The 17,139-nt window shown below is 36.7% G+C and overlaps 1 protein-coding gene and 1 pseudogene across 4 annotated transcripts in view; one reads left to right on the top strand and one right to left on the bottom strand.

The window, feature by feature from the left end:
- Positions 1-17,139, top strand: part of PCED1B (PC-esterase domain containing 1B) — a 175,813-nt gene that overhangs the window by 37,482 nt on the left and 121,192 nt on the right. The gene's annotated exons all lie outside the window — the stretch shown is intronic.
- Positions 16,073-17,139, bottom strand: part of LOC105507581 — a 4,187-nt pseudogene continuing 3,120 nt past the window's right edge. Inside the window, exon 2 of the transcript XR_001001127.1 lies at positions 16,073-16,517. The product of XR_001001127.1 is annotated as an interferon-induced transmembrane protein 3 pseudogene (transcript). The remainder of the gene's footprint in view (positions 16,518-17,139) is intronic.

Here is a 17,139-nt window from a genome sequence, read left to right as displayed (position 1 = left end):
TGAAACGCTCCAAAATCTGAAATGCTCCAAAACCTGAAACTTTTTGCATGTCAACACGACACTCGGAGGAAATGCTCACTGGGACATTTTGGATTCAAAATTTGGATTAGGGACTGGGTGTGGGGGCTCACACCTGTAATCATAGCACTTTGGGAGGTTGAGGCAGGAAGGTCACCTGAGGTCAGGAGTTTGAGACCAGCCTGACCAACATGGAGAAACCCCATCTCTATTAAAAATACAAAATTGGCCGGGCATGGTGGTGCATGCCTATAATTCCAGCTACTCGGGGGAGGCTGAGGCATGAGAATCGCTTGAACCCAGGAGGCAGAGGTTACATGAGCCAAGATCATACCACTGCACTCCAGCCTGGGGGACAGAGTGAGACTCTGTCTCCAAAATGATAATAATAAAATGATTAATTGCCCAATTAAAAAATAGAAAAATGATATTAACAGACATTTCTCCAAGGAAGATACACAAATGGTCAATAAGTACATGAAAAGATGCTCAACGTTATTAGTCATCAGAGAAATGCAAATCAAAGCTACAATGAGATACCACTTCACACCCACTAAGATAGCTAAAAACAAAAATTCAGATAACAAATGTTGACATGGGTGTGGAGAAATTGGTATCCTCCTATGCTGCTAGTGGAAATGTAAAATGATGCAGCCCCTTTGGAAAATAGTCTGTTTTTCAAGCAGTTAAACAAAGAGTAACCATATGGTCCAGCAATTCTACTTCTAGGTATATACTCAAGAGAAGTGAAAGCATTTGCCCACACAAAATTTTGTATGCAAATGATTATAGCAGCGTTATTTATAATAAAAAAAGGTGGAAACAACTCAAATGTCCATCAACTGATGAATGGATTAAGAAACTGTGGTATATCTATATAGTGGAATATGTTATGACCATAAAAGAGAAGAAGTACAGACCATACGCAGTGACTCATGCCTGTAATCCCAGCACTTTGGGAGGCCGAGATGGGCGGATCACCTGGGGTCAGGAGTTCAAGACCAGCTTGGCCAACATGGTGAAACCCCCGTTTCTACTAAAAATACAAAAATTCTCTAGGCATGGTGGCCAGTGCCTGTAATTCCAGCTATTCGAGAGGCTGAGGCAGGAGAATCACTTGAACCCCGGAGGCAGAGGTTGCTGTGAGCAGAGATCATGTCACTGCACTCCAGTCTGGGTGACAGAGTGAAATTCCATCTCAAATAATAATAATGATGATGATAATGAAGTACAATACATGCTACAACATGGATTGAAGCTTGAAAACATTATGCTAAGTGGAAGAAGCCAGTCATAAAAGAACACACATTATATGATTCAGTTTACATGAAATGTTCATAACAGGAAAATCTATGAAGACAGAAAGTAGATTTGTGGCTGCCTAGGGGTGGAAAAAATGGGGGTATGGAAAAGGGACATAGCTAAAGGGTATGTGGTTGCTTTCAAAGGTGATGAAAAATGTTCTAAAATTGTGGTGATGGTTCCACATATCTATGAAAATACTAAAAACCATTGAATTGTACATTTTAAATGGATAAATTGTATGTTATGTGAATTATTTCTCCATAAAGCATTAAAAATGAGTGAAAAAAATCTTATTCTTTAAACACTGGGAAAGAAACAATCCTGGTGATACATTGTCAGGGACGGTTTATAAATGAGACTTTGGCAGAAGGCAAGGGCTTCTCCCTTGTTTTTGCATGGTTCTTTTTATTGCTACAAAGTTATGAATCGTTAGTGGGTACTCATTGCCCTGAAGAAGAGAGTCTGCTCTAAAAACACTGACTCATTCAGAACCAAACCACTTCAGATCTTAAAAAAATGAAAACTAAAATGAAGCCCAAAGCAAACTGAGTATTTTAATTAATTTAAAATGTTGGAGGCTTTTAAAGAAATCTCCTTTCCTATTTTTCTCCAATGCATAGAAATAAGAATGCATCTTTAACATGTTCTAATACATTTTTTAGTAGAACAATAATTTAATCTAATTAAATGTCCAAAGAGAATTTTCTAGATGTTGACTTAAGTTGGCTACTCTGCCTTAGGAAGTTCCTGCTGATGGGAGTAGTAGAGAAGTGATTAAGAGTACCATGGACTTAAGCTTCTTTCCTGGCTCTGTCAAAATAAGTGACAAAAGATGCTCTGAGCCAGGTGTGGTGGAGCTCACACCTGTAATCCCATCACTTTGGGAGGCGAGGTGGGCAGATCACTTGAGGTCAGGAGTTTGAGACCAGCCTGGCCAACATGGTGAAACCCCGTCTCTACTAAAAATACAAAAATTAGCCAGGCATGGTGGTGGGCATCTGTAATCCCAGCTACTCGGGAGGCTGAGGTAGGACAATAGCTTAAACCCAGGGAGGTTGCAGTGAGCTGAGATCATGCCACTGCACTCCAGTGTGGGTGACAGAGCGAGACTCCATCTCAGAAAAAAAAAAAAGATGCTCTCAACTTCCCTTTCTTTTTCTCTAAAATTGGTGCAATTATAGTTTGGTCCTCCATGAAGTTATAAAAAACATTAATTGAAATAATAAAATGGACACATTTAATACACAGTAATCATTCTAAATGCTTACCATTGTTATTTTAAATTAGGCATTCATCTCTTGGCCTAATTACACATTTTGTTGGAGAATGTGTATTCAATCTAGTGATTCACTCTGGCTTGTTTTGTTTTGTTTTGTTTTGTTTTGTTTTGTTTTATTAAGCACCACAGCAGATTTACCACTGACATACAGGTTTACACCACAGAAAATTTGCTTCACTCATAATTGCAACCAGTGTGTCTCCCTGAAGATGGGCAGAAAGCTGACTGGATCCATATACTCCCTTCATCCAGAACTTTGCATTTCACATTGTCTGGATGTGACTTACATCATAATTGCTCAAACTGTATTTTGTTATGTGTGAAAAACAAATGTCTTCTTATGTCCTCAGTAATAGAAAATCATTAAGCATCTTGCACCTGCTTAATCTTTTACTCAAGATATTTAGTATGGAAAACTAGAGTAATGGAGGCTTTCTTCTTTCAACTCTTTACTCTTAGCCATTATCATTCTTTCCTAAAAAATCAACATTTTCCCAAGGCATTGAGCATCTTTTCTGTAGGCTATAGTTGAGTCTTTCACATCTGGAAAATAAGAATTTGGAGATGGGTACAAACCTTGGCACTGATGCTAGGTGATTTACAAGTCTGTCTCGCTCCCATGTGCAGAGCTTGGCTATGCAGTGCAAATCTTGTCAAAAATCTGTTCAACGATTAAAGATTTATTAAGCACTCTGCAATGTCCTATCTATTTTTGAGAACTCATGAAAGAATGTCACTGACCTCCTGGAGATTATAATCCTCTAAATCAAAAACAAAAACCATGAGCTCATTTTCTTTTGCTACTGTCTCACTGTAGTGGAGATATCTGAGTTTCTGGGAAGTGTACCATAGGGTAGGAAGCAGAATGCAGAAAATAAGGCTTTTAGGTTAGAATTAAGAATTATTTATCATCTGCTTAATGTAGAAATTCTACTTTCTATCATAATTACATGGTTATGTCACAGCTGAGATTATTTGACAAAATAAAATAATGTTGTTAGTTACAAAACAAGGTAATTAATATCTTTGATAGCAGTTACGTTGAAGAGATCCACATTCAGTTACAACTAGTGGTCAAAAAATATTTCTTATAAATTTTGTTACGTAAAAAAGTGCTTTCACGTTACTGAACACTAAAAATTGTTCTGCAAGATATAACAGACGTTACTTGAGCTCTAATTGCCCCTTCTAGCCAGTGTGTGAACATAGTCTCATATAAATCCAACTCTACCCAAGCATAGTTGTCTTTTATCCGTGCAGAGTTCAAACAAATGTGCTCAATTTTTTATGACATCAATTATCTATAGAGAATAGAGATTGCACAGACATTTCCCTTTAAAAATTTGATATATGGTTAAGACATATACACTTTCATAAAATCAACAAAACAATGTACCAAAATTCTATAGTAAGTCCACCAGTATACCAAAAAAATTAATAACAGTTTCTTTTCCCTTTACTTAATGTATTTTATATTCAAGTAAAAACTCAGTGGATATAAGAAGGCAAGAACAAAAGTTGAATATACATAATTGTTACAATGAGTGTTCTAAATAAACACAGGTGATAGAGGCAGGGCATCACAAGCCTTAAGTAACTTTATTCTTCTCTTTTTGTATCTATTATACTTTTATTTTACAAAATCAGTATCATGCTTATCTACAATTTTGAATTCTCTCTTTCATTCAAATTTTCATTGTAACTTGGCCCTTCTCTCATGTTATTAAGTATCCTCTGAAAATCTTTAGTGGCTACTTGATATTTTATGAATGCATCATTGTTTACTTATCTACTCCCTATTTTTAGAAATTTTTTTGTTTCTATTTTGGGCTACTATAAAAACAGTGTAATGAACATTTTTGTACTTACATTTTTAACAACTTCACTGATGCATAATTGACATACAATCAACTGCACATAAAGTGTGTAACTTGACAAGTTTTCACACATGTGTACCACCCACAAGGCTATCACTACAATCATGATAATGCACATATCTATCATCCCAAAAACTTAACTCATGTCCCTAACAGTCCCTCCTTGCTTTTAACCCTCATCTCCAGGAAATCATTAGCTGCTTTTTACCACTATAGATTAGTTTCAATTTTTTATAATTTTACATATTGGAATCATATAATATGTACTCTTCTGTCAATTTTTTTCACTCAACATAATTACTTTGAGATTCATGCATGTTGTTTTATGTATGAGTAGTTATTCCTTTTTATTGCTGACACTATTCCATTGCATGGACATACCAAAATGTGTTTATTCGTTCACCTGTTGACAAGCATTTGTGGCTGGGCACAGTGGCTCATGCCTGTAATCACATCACTTTGGGAGGCTGAGCAGGCCGATTACTTGAGGTCAGGAGTTCGAGACCAGCCTGGCCAACATGGTGAAACCCCACCTCTACTAAAAAGACAAGCATTTGTGTTCTTTTGGTTTTTTGCTGTTACAGATAAAGTTCCTATCAACATTCATATGCAAGTCTTTGTATATACATGAAGTTTTTTTGGTATACAGTTGAGTTTACACTTTGTTCTTGTATCCTGCTTTTATTTCTCTGGGGAAGATAACTAGGAGTGGAATGGCTGGATCATGTGATAGTTGTATGACTTTTTAAGAAACAAATTAGCAGTATATGAGCATTCCAGTTGCTCCACATGCTTACCAACACTTGTTATGATCAGTCTTTAAATTTAGGCATTCTAAACAGAGTGTGGTAGTATCATATTGTGTTTTTAATTTGTATTTTACTAATGATTATAAGCAAACTTTCATATCCTTATTTGCCATCTGTATTTGTCTTTGGTGATGTGTCTGTCCAAATCTGTTTCCCTTTTTTAAAAAATTGAATTGGTTTGTATGATGTATGATAGAGTTGTAGGAGTTCTTTATATATTCTCAATATGGGTTCTTAACAGGTAAGTGATGAGCAAATATTCTCTCCCAATCTGTGCTTGACTTTTCAGTCTCTTAACAGTGACTTCTAAATAGTAGATATTCTTAATTTTGGTGAAGTCCAACATACCAAGTTTTGTTGTGTGGAGGGTATTTTTGGTGTCAAACCTGAGAAATCTTTGCCTAACTCAAGTTCATAAAGAATTTCTCCCATGTTTTCTTTTAGAAGTTTTATAGCCCTGTGTTTTACATTTTGGTCAATGATTCATTTTTTGTTAATTTTCTTACACTGTCCAAGGTATGAAGGTTCCCTTTTTTGTTTGTGTATTGATTGCACACTGTTCCATTACCATTTGTTGAAAAAACTGCCCTTTCTCTGGTAAATTCCCTTTGTACCCCTGCAAAAAACAATTGACCATATATGTGTGGAAATCTAGACTTTCTGGTCTTACTATTCTGTTCTATTGATTTATTTGTCTATCTGATGGCAATACCATGCTATTTTGAGTACTGTTGCTTTTTAATACATCTTAATGTCAAGTAGTATTAGCCCTCCACTTTTGTTCTTTTGCTTTTCTTGACTACTTTAGGTCTTTTGAATTTTCATGTGAAGTTTATGATTAGCTTGTCGACTTTGACAAAAGGCCTGCTGGGTACATGATTGAGATTGTGTTCAGTCTATACATCAATTTGAGGATAATTGACATCTTAAAAATATTGAGTCTTCTGAGCCATAAACATGGTATATCTTTAGACTTATTTAGATCTTTAACTTTTCTCAGCAGTGTTTTGTAGTTTTCAGTGTACAAGTCTTGAATAGTTTTTGTCAGATTCATTCCTAGGTATTTCATATTTTTGATGCTATTATAAATGGAATTATGTTTTTTATTTTAATTTCTGATTGTTCACTGCTAGTGCATAAATATACAATTGAGTTTACATTTTGTTCTTGTATCCCACAATTTTGCTTAACTCATTTACTAGTTCAAGTCATTTTTTAAAATATATTTCAAAGGATTTTCTACTTATAAAGACATCTGCAGATAAAGACAATTTTATTTCTTCCTTTTCAATCATTTCAAAAATTTCTTTCAAAAATGACATTTTTTTTCTTATTGCATTGCTTGATACTCTAGTATAATGTTGAATAGAAGTGGTAAGAGTGGACTTTTCTTGCCTTGTCAATCTTACAAAGAAAACATTCCGTCTGCCTTTCATAATTAGGCATGATGGTAACTGTAAGGCTTTTCTATAAAGAAAAAATTTTCAGGTTGAGGACTTTTCCTTCTATTCCTAGCTTAATGTGAGTTTTTATAAGGAATGCATGTAGGATTTTGCCAAATGCTTTCTTTGTATCTGTTGAGATGATCACATGTTTTTCATTTTAGTCTGTTAATATGAATTATATTGATGGTTTTCTAATGTTAAAACTACCTTGTATTCCTGGGGTAAACCCACTTGTTATGAACTATTATCCTATTTATGTAATGTTACATTCAATTTGCTAAACTTTTGTTAAGCACTTCTGCATTAAGTTTCGTAAGGGATATTGGTGTGTACGTTTCTTTTCTTGCGGTGTTTTGGTATCAACATAATGCTGGCCTGCTGTGAGTTGGGCAGTATTTATTCCTCTGTATTTCCCCTGAAAATTTTTCTAAAATTAGTATTATTTCTTCCTTAAATATTTGGTCAGATTTGCCGAAGAAGCCATCTGAGCCTGGAATTTTTTTTGTGGAAAGGTTTTAATTTCAAATTCAATTTATTTAATGGATATAGGATTATTTAGGTTGTTTATTTCTTCTTAAATGAGCTTTCATAGTTTGTGTCTTTCAAGGAATTCATCTATGTCATCTAAGTTGTCGAATTTATTTGCATAAAATTCTTCATAATATTCCCTAATTATTCTTTTTACACTCTGTTGAGTCCCTGGTGCTGTTAGCTTTTCCATTCTTGATGCTGGTCACTTGTTTCTTCTCTCACTCTTCCTTTTTGTTGTTTTGGCTAGGGGTTTATTCAATTTAGTTGATTTTTCTCAAAGAACCAGTTTTTTGTTTCATTTATTTTCTCTGTTGTTTTTCAGTTTTCTGTTTCACTCATACTCATTCTGATCTTTATTATTTCATTTCTTCTGCGGATTTTGGGTTATATTTGCTCTTTATTTTCTAATACTTGAAGTGGAAGCTAAAGTCATTGACTTCAGATCCTTCTTCTTTTTGAATATAGTCATTTTAGCACTATAAACTGTCTTTTATGAACTGCACTGGCTGCATCCCATAAATTTTGATACACATTTACATTCAGATTAAAATATTTTATAATATTTTGTTTACATTTACATACAAATTGAAATATTTTATAATTTCCCTTTGATTTATTCTATTACCCAGGGGATGTTTAGAGGTGTGTTATTTAGTTTCCAAATACTTGAGAACTTTCTAGCTATCATTCTGGTTTTTATTTCCTTTTTTTTTTTTTTTTTTTGAGACAAAGTTTCACTCTGTAGCCCAGGCTGGAGTGCAGTGGTACAATCTCAGCTCAGTGCAACCTCTGCCTCCTGGGTTCAAGCAATTCTCCTGCCTCAGCCTCCTAAGCAGCTGGGACTACAGGCATGTGCCCCCATACCCGGCTAATTTTTTGTATGTTTTAGTAGAGATGGTTTCACTGTGTTCGCCAGGATGGTCTCGATCTCCTGACCTTGTGATCCGCCCGCCTTGACCTCCCAAAGTGCTGAGATTACAGGCGTGAGCCACCACACCTGGCCTCTGTTTTTCATTTCTAATTTATTTCGATTTTGGTAAAATAGTTTACTTTATAAAACTTAAATTCTTTTACATTTATTTAGATATGTTTTATGGCTTAGAATGTTGTCTGTCTTGGTAAATGTTCCGTGTGTATTTGAAAGGAATGGGAATTCTGCTGCTGTTGGATAGAGTATTCTGTAAGTTCCAGTCAGGTCAAATTGACTGATAGTGTTGTTCAAGTCTTCGATATACTCACTGATTTCCTGTCTATATGTTTTGATTGTTGAGAGTGCACATTCATTTTTGCATTACGATACCATTTTATGCTTCATTAAAGTTTTGTAGGAGAACAGTGCTGTCATGTCTTCTGAAGGATCTTGGAATCACTGATGCATGGTTGCATCCTTCATTAATAAAGCAACATAAAAACAATACTTAGAAAAGTTATTCTGTACATTTAGATCTTGAAATAAAAAAATGAAATTGTTGGCTGATTATGCCGACTTGAGTCAGGTCAATTTATGAAATAATATAGTGGTATGAGCACTGTGGTTCAAGGGTTGATTATAGCAATTTGCTGATTTCAACTTAACTTTTTTTTTTAGTCGTAGAAACGATTCCTCAAATAAAATTTTACCAGGAACTTAAATACATACAACAGATAAAAGTGTCTTATCTTATCTATTTAAAAGTGTTTGAGGAACAAAAAATGGAGAAGGCACCTTCTTTATCTAGACTCCAATTGCTCAGCCTCACTCTGGGCTGCCTCACTCTTCTCTTAGAGGCAACCCGTGAGGTACCTTAGCTGAAGCATTAAGGTGTCATGGAGAACACTGAAAACCAGAGATCTACCCAAATATTCTGCTAAGCAAGAAAAGAAAGATCCCATTCCAAATATTTACTGAAGTAGAATGGTAAACAGATTTCAACTCTTGTATCAACAATATAGATTGGCAAGCTATCCAGAGAACTGTTTGAAAAAAAATTCTGAGGTTGATTTCTGTCTCAGCAGTAAAATAAAAGAACATGTTTAATTATTGATGTCTGCCGAGAATGCAGGTGTGGTAACTGGAAGAGGAACTGTCATGCATTTAAGATTCCTAGTCTTGAGAGAGAGACAAATCTGATGTTCAAAGCTGGCTTTACATGGTATCTTCTCAGTTGAATTATATGTTTGGAAAATTAGGCAAACCATGCAATGGGGTTAGTGAGGCTTTTCTGCATAGAAAGCAACAGGAAATACTTAGCAAGATAGAGGTTTTTATAAGGACACTTAGGAAAGTGAGAAAGTACAGAAAGCCATCTCTGAATTTCCTTCAAATAATCTTGGGTGGTCTGGCAAAGAAACTGGGAAGTTGGCATCTGCAGCTCCTTTCTCCATCTCTGCCATCATTAAAACTCAGCTGCTGTCTTCTTTCATTGTTCCTGCCTTAACAAACTAATTCTAATTCTCTTTGCCTACCAGCCTTCTGCTTTTTGCCTTCCTTTGGTACATCTATTTCCTTGCTACATTCCTATCTGTACATCTCAAGTTAAAATTCCCTTAAGTCAGGGCACAGTGGCTCACATCTGTAATCCCAACACTTTGGGAGGCTGAGGCAGGTGGATCTGTTGAGCTCAGGAGTTTGAGACCAGCCTGGGCAACATGGTGAAACCCCGTCTCTATGAAAAATACAAAAATTAGCCAGGTGTGGTGGCTTGCGCCGGTGGTCTTAGCTATCTGTGGTTCCAGCTACTTAAGAGGCTGAGGTAGGAGGATTGCTTGAGTTCAGGAGGCAGAGGTTGCAGTGAGCCATAATCACACCACTGTACTCCAGCTTGGGTGGCAGAGCGAGACCCTGTCTCAAAATAAAATAAAATAAAATAAAATAATAAAATTTTAAAAATATTCCCTGAAGAGAGTAGTAGGTCAACCCTTCAGAATGGCATGCCCGTCCTATCCTAGTCCTAGCCAATTTAAAAAAAAAATTGTAAGAAAAAAAAGAATGGCATGTCCCTTGGGTGGAATTCTCATGCTAGGTTATATAAATACCACTGGGCAGTCTAAAGAGAGCTCGTGAGATCAAGTGTCCGTTCCTAGTCCACTCACCTGTGACTATAGTGGCATAATCACAAGGTAAGAAGTATGGAGATGAGACCATGTGTCTGGCAGGAACTCTGAGGGACCCCAGTGAGGAGTGTTGTGCTACCGTTACAGCCATCAACAGTGTAGTGTATACACTGATTGGACTTGCATGGTTTCAAATGGAGAAAAATTTTCTTATAATGAGCAAAAGCAGTGATTTTCAAACTGTGCTTGGCAAAAAGTCTTGAGTCCTGCCCAAAGAAGAGACTTAGTAGGTAAGACTCTGACTTCGTTGTTCCCTTTTCATCTAAAGCAGTTTCATATTATTCACTTTTATATATGGGTTTTTTAAAAATAAAATTTTACTTGAAGTTAACATTCTACTGTTCAAAAGTAGCTTGACAGCCATTGAGCTGTAGGAACACAAAAAACTTTTGTTTGGCTAATTTTTTTAAGTGGTAAGGCTTTATTTTCAAAGGTTAGGAGTTAATACACACAATGAAATAAAAGGTCACTTAATATATTTTACCCAATTTTTTGTAAAAAGAAAAAAGCTTCTGGGAGGGGTAGATAGGAAAATTGAATTTGGTTATTTCACAACATCATATTCTTAACCACAATTGTTTTTGTGTCTTGGATGTTATCAATGAAAATTGTTTAATTATGACTGTCAGTATATGTTTGAGGCCAAGTGTGGTGGCTCACACCTGTAATCTCACCACTTTAAGAGGCTAAGGTAAGAGGATCACTTAAGGGTAGGAGTTTTAGACCAGCCTGGGCAACAGAGTGAAATCCCATCTCTACAAAAATAAAATAAAATAATTTTAAAATTAGCCAGATGTGTTGGTGCACATCTGTAGTTCCAGCTACTCAGGAGGCTAAGGCAAGAGGATTGCTTGAGCTCAGGAATTCAAGGCTGCAGTGAGCTGTGATTATGCTACCCCACTCCAACCTGGATAATAAAGTGAGATCCTGCCTCTAGAAAATAAAAAAGAAAAAGTTCATGTCTATATCAGAGCAATTAACTTTAGCATTAAATTTAAAAAAAGAAAAGACGTGTGTGGTCAGTAGGATGAACATTTTTATAGCAATGATCAGATTATACATTCTTAAGGGTTAAGATACATGTTACTAGTGCTGTTATGTTTGGTTTTGTTTACATATACAGATTATTATTGTCACATCAGAGTAAAAGTCATATTAATTAGCTATTTACAATTAACTAAGATGATTGAGATGTGTCAAGCAATTACATACATTACTTAAATGTTGTCAGTGCATACTTGTATTTTAATATAATAATCACATTCAGTATATTCAGTCATCCGCCAAAAACAGTTTTTAAAAACTGAAGATATTGTGATCATATTTATGAATTTGAGTTACTTTTATAATTGAGAAAACATATCCTTATTCTATGACTTGAAGCATTCCAATATCTATCACTTACTTAAAAGGTGATTCATCCAATAAAAATGTCAAGTCATTGTCACTTGCTGGCATAGCAAATAAAACTATCTGTAACTCCTAGGCATTCCCCTCCTTAGGCTAAGGAAAGATACTTCATTCGCCCACTCCAATCCTTGACCTCAGAATGCCCCCAAAACGCCCTCTTTAATCAATGCAAGAACCTTTGCCTCCTCTCAGAAACTCAGTGTATCTATGGTTTAAGCAGAAAATTATTCAATTCGTTCTATTTTTGTAGAAAACTTGTTAGGGTAAATGCGTAAAAAGTTGCAGCTCCTCATCTGGCAGAGCATCCAGGTGTGTACACCATTGTCCTTCATCAGTAGTGGCTGGAATTACTCCAGAGAATTCTCACTGTTGACACCACTGAGCACAAAATGGAAAGGGAGAAAGGTTGGAGGGAGCAACACAGGTAGGAAAGGGTTTTCTCCATGGATCATTTCCAGTTTTATCCTGCATCCTGGTTGTGCTGACACTATTGTCATGTTTTACTTCTTCTTTTTTTTTTTTTTTTTGAGAAGGAGTCTCACTCTGCTGCCAGGCTAGAGTGCAGTGGCACGATCTCATCTCACTGCAACCTTCGACTCCCTGGTTCAAGCGATTCCCCTGCCTCAGCCTCCTGAGTAGCTGGGATGAGCCACCACATCCAACGAATTTTTGTATTTTTAGTAGAGATGGGGTTTCACCATGTTGGCCAGGGTGGTCTCAATCTCCTGACCTTGTGATCCACCCACCTCCGCCTCCCAAAGTGCTGGGATTACAGGCATAAGCCACCGTGCCCAGCCTGTCGTGTTTTATTTCTATTTAGTTATACTTACCTAAAAAATAGGGAAGTTGGAGTGAAAGGCAGATGTCCTGGCCAGTAATGAACTTCGCATGGAAAGTCATTAGCATCGAGTGGAAACATTGTGATTTTTCCAGTGCTTTCTGTTTTTTAAAGGAACACTAACTGGCTGCCAGTAGTCCTGTTAACACATAGTAAATTACCTGTCCCTTTTTGTGAACTCTCTTATTTGCATATGAGCTTCTTCTAAATAAGTCAGTTGAGATGGAGCTTTGATTTACTGAAGTGGGTTTACCTAAACATAGTTACCGGGAAAAGTAACAGCACCACAAAACCATTATATTGATTAATTTTTATTTCCATGTGTACTTAAGCTTGGCAATCTGGAGCTTTGATCTAGTATATCCAAATTAAAAGTAAGGTTCTAATAGAACTTTTTCCTCTGCAACAAATAACCTTGTGTAAATGGCCCAATACTATGGAGGAATTAAACAGCTTGCACTTGGATTTATAATTCAAAGTTTGAATGCAATCTTTATATTATCAGGAAACCAAACCTTCTCACCCAGCATAGTTTATTTTAAGTCATCAAGCTAAGGAATGGGCTCCATCTGACAGTGAAGTCAGTTTAGCCATTGTACTATGTGTAAGTCAATTTCTAGACAACCTAACTAAACACAACCCTACCCAACTGCCCCAGAACCTGTGTTAGAAGGAAGATTGGAGGGACACTGTATATGTGACTCAGCCCAAGTGCAGAATTGGTACTGCAATAAAACCTAAGCCATGACCTTCTGAGGCTGGAGAGTAATATCCCCTTAAATATCAGCATCACTATGAAAGGACAACCAAAATCTAATTGGTACAAATATCTAGCCAATGTTTGTGGAATTTTTGAAAGTTAAAGAGTCTTTTTGTTAAAGATTATCATTCAAAATATAGTACATTCAAGGGGAGAAAAGGATGATATGGTGATCTCATAATGCTGATACATAGTTCAATGTACTATTCTACTTTAACATGCTTAACATTTTTCATATGTAAAGCTTAAAAATACAATATATAAGATAATTTTCCCCTGTTTCTTACAAAAGGGACTGTGTTTTCTTTACATGTAGTTCCATAAAATAATGCAAAGTTATTTTAAATCATGAAAACAAACACTATTTCCTAACTATTTTTGTATATTGGTAAATCTGCACAAAAAATTTTGGAATTCAACCCTTGACAAGCTAAACTAAAAGAGGCAACATGATGTCTACAAACACAGTTTCCACGTATTTCAAGGTCCATGATTTCTGTGGTAGGGATTGTACTCAGAGACTAAAGACAATTCTATCCCTATCCTAGAAGGATTTGATGTGATGGATCCTCTGATGTGGCATCTCTTGTACAGGGCCCTGAAAAAACAGAAATAAAATCTATACATGTCTGGACCAAAAGTAGTCATGTAATGTTCAGTTCAATAATAATGGTTTAGGTTTAATTATAGGAGTGGAGCAAGGTAGGAATGGTGGGTACATCATGCCTGTGAGACTTGAAAGAATGACTGTGTGAGATGTGAGTTGAAGCCTGATAATCTCATACTAACTGAAACCTGTTTAGAGTGTGCACTAATAAAATCCTGGTGCATATTAAATAAGCCACAGCTCAAACTGTGTTTAGTATCACAGTATGAGCAAAAATTATACTCAGATATACTACTTGTCAGGGCAAGGGAAAGAAAGGAATCCTAGTGGTGACTTTTAAGATACTATTTCCAGCAACCAAGGTCCTTGTTATGGACTGAATGTTTCTGTCCCCTAAAAAGTTTATATATTGAAATCCTAACCCCTGATATGATGGTATATGAAGTGTAACCTTTGGGAGGTGATTTAGGCTCTAGCCTCATGAATGGGATTAGGGCCCTTATAAAGGAGACTCCAGGGAGCTCTCTCCCTCTCTTTCTGCCTTGTGAGGATATGAGAAGATGGCAGGTTGCAACCTAGAAGAAAACCCTCACCAGAACCCAACAATGCTGGCGCCTGATTTTGGGCTGCCGGAACTGTGACAAATGAATTTCTGTTGTTTATAAGCCACCCAGTCTATGGCACTTTGTTAAAGTGGCCCGAATGAACTAAGACAGCCCTTGACTGTATTATGATGTGAATAATCAATCCAGATGTGAGAGTATCTTCAGATTCCTGAGGATACATTCCGTGACATGATGGGCATTTTGTGCAACACTCAGAGAATGAAAAGGAGATTTGGAAAGTGCAAGGCCTTTATGAAATTAGTACAGGAGATTTCAAAATTTACTTTGTAGATGTAATTGTGTGTTTGTATTTCCTTATCAACATGAAACTTTTTCCTTTCTTCTTTTCTTCCTTTTGTCCTTCCTTCCTTTCTTCCTTCAATTATTTTTCTTCAATTCAGTGAAATGTAGAGAAGATATCCCTGTTAATATTTAAAACAACCAAACAAACACAAAATACATGTATCTGGCTAGAAAATATTAACTTTAAACAGGGCAAAAACATACAAAACAGAAATTGAAGCTACCTCTCCCCACCTGAATGACCCCTTCCCATCTAATCTTTCACCTCAAAGAATATTGCTATTTAGCAAAGTCTTAGGCCGGGTGTCGTGGCTCATGCCTGTAATGCCAGCACTTTGGGAGGCTGAGGCAGGCAGATCATGAGGTCAAGAGATCGAGACCATCCTAGCCAACAAGGTGAAATCCCGTCTCTACTAAAAATACAAAAATTAGCCGGGCGTGGTGATGTGTGCTTGTAGTCCCAGCAACTCAGGAGGCTGAGGCAGGAGAATTGCTTGAACCCCGGAGGCAAAGATTACAGTGAGCCGAGATTGTGCCACTGCACTCCAGCCTGGTGACAGAGCGAGACTCCATCTCAAAAAGATACATATATGCATATACACGTGTTCAGATATATTTTCAATCTATTTTTCTTCTTTGCTAATCCATAGAACAGAGCTCACACTATACATACCTCTTCACTCATTTTTTTAACTTATTACCAAATACTGAGAATCATTTCATATACGTATATTACCTTACCCTTTTTAGGGACCAGTATTTGCACCGATGGATTTAACTGTATTTTATTTCACCAATCCCTACTGAGAGGAATTGGTCATTTAGTTTGTTGCCACTACAAATAATGCTTTAATTAATGAGTTTGGTGTCCATGTCCATAGATCTAGGTGAACTTCCATCACTATATTCCTATAGTAAGTTTCATACAATGGGCTTGCTCCTTCAAAGGATATATGCAATTAAGATTTTTATTCCAAAGTACCAGCTAGTATGTTAAAGAAAGTTTTTTTTTTGTTTTTTTTTTTGCACCAGGAACACGTGCACTTTATTGAATGACATTGTAGAAAATTGTGTCAGGACAAAGGGCTGATACAGGACTGGGTTCTGGGGGCAGGGCAAGGAATGGAAGGTGGAGTACGTGGGAGACACGTTGTGGGCAGAGCTCCTGGCCTGGATGCTGCCTCCTGTTCTATCAATAGACTTGGAAGATCAGCACTGAAATGAGGATGAGCAGAATGGTCAGGATACCCAGAGCCAGGGCTCAGACATTCAGGCATTTGGCAGTGGGGGCACAGGCCTGGGCCCCAGTCAGATCGCCAACCATCTTCCTGTCCATAGACTTCCTGTCCTAGACTTCACGGAGTGCTATGAAGTCCAGGCAGCAGGAGCTCATGAAGAAGTGTTGAATAGGGACCAGATGACATGGTCAGGCACGGAGGTCTCACTGCAGATGTGGATCACGGTGAACGTCGGAGGAACAGGGTTGTGGGGCGCCCCCAGCACAGCCACCTCATGTTTCTCCTTGAGCATCTCATAGTTGGTGGGGTGGCCAGTGTTGGTGGGAGTGAAGAGGGTTTGGACAGTGTGGTTCATGGTATCCAGGGAAAACCAGCTGTGTTTGGGTTGCTGAGATGGTTCTCCAAAAAAAAAAAAAAAGATTTTTATAGATAAGAACAAATTACTCTCCAGGAGAGCGTTCAAAGTTACACTTCCACCAAAAGGGTATAAGAGCCTTTTTTCCTCCATACTTTTGCCAGTACTCACCATTCAATTTCTTTCTTTCTTTTTTTTTTTTGTTTTTTTTTGCCAATTTGATAGATATTATTATGTTTTGGTATTCATTTCCTTTATTATAATCATCTTTTACATATTTCTTCCTCATTTGTACTTTTGCTCTGTAAGATGGATGATCTTTTGCCAATTTTTCTATTGATTTGCTCACCTTTCAGTTCATTTGAATGAGCTCTTTGTAAATCAAGAAAATTAACCTGTCCATCTGTCAAAAGTTTCTAATGATTGAAATAAATTATTTTCTTCCCTTTATCTTAACAGATAGACTTCTTAAGCCCTCTTATACAAAGAATTTCAGCCTGATTTCACTTTAAAATGAGATATAGGCAATAACAAAAGCCAAATTGTCACCTACTTTAAAGGATAAGTGAATAATAAGAAGGCAGCATGATGTACCCAAGGGAAATTTGAGTGATCCTAGCTGGAAAGAAACCAAATATTCATGCCTTTATACTCTGCACAAAACTT

Source organism: Colobus angolensis, unplaced genomic scaffold (assembly GCF_000951035.1).
Source record: "Colobus angolensis palliatus isolate OR3802 unplaced genomic scaffold, Cang.pa_1.0 Scaffold150, whole genome shotgun sequence".
In the NCBI taxonomy this organism is placed as follows: Eukaryota; Metazoa; Chordata; class Mammalia; order Primates; family Cercopithecidae; genus Colobus; species Colobus angolensis.
The sequence above is the reverse complement of the archived record's forward strand: the minus strand, read 5'-3'. Positions and strand labels throughout refer to the sequence as shown.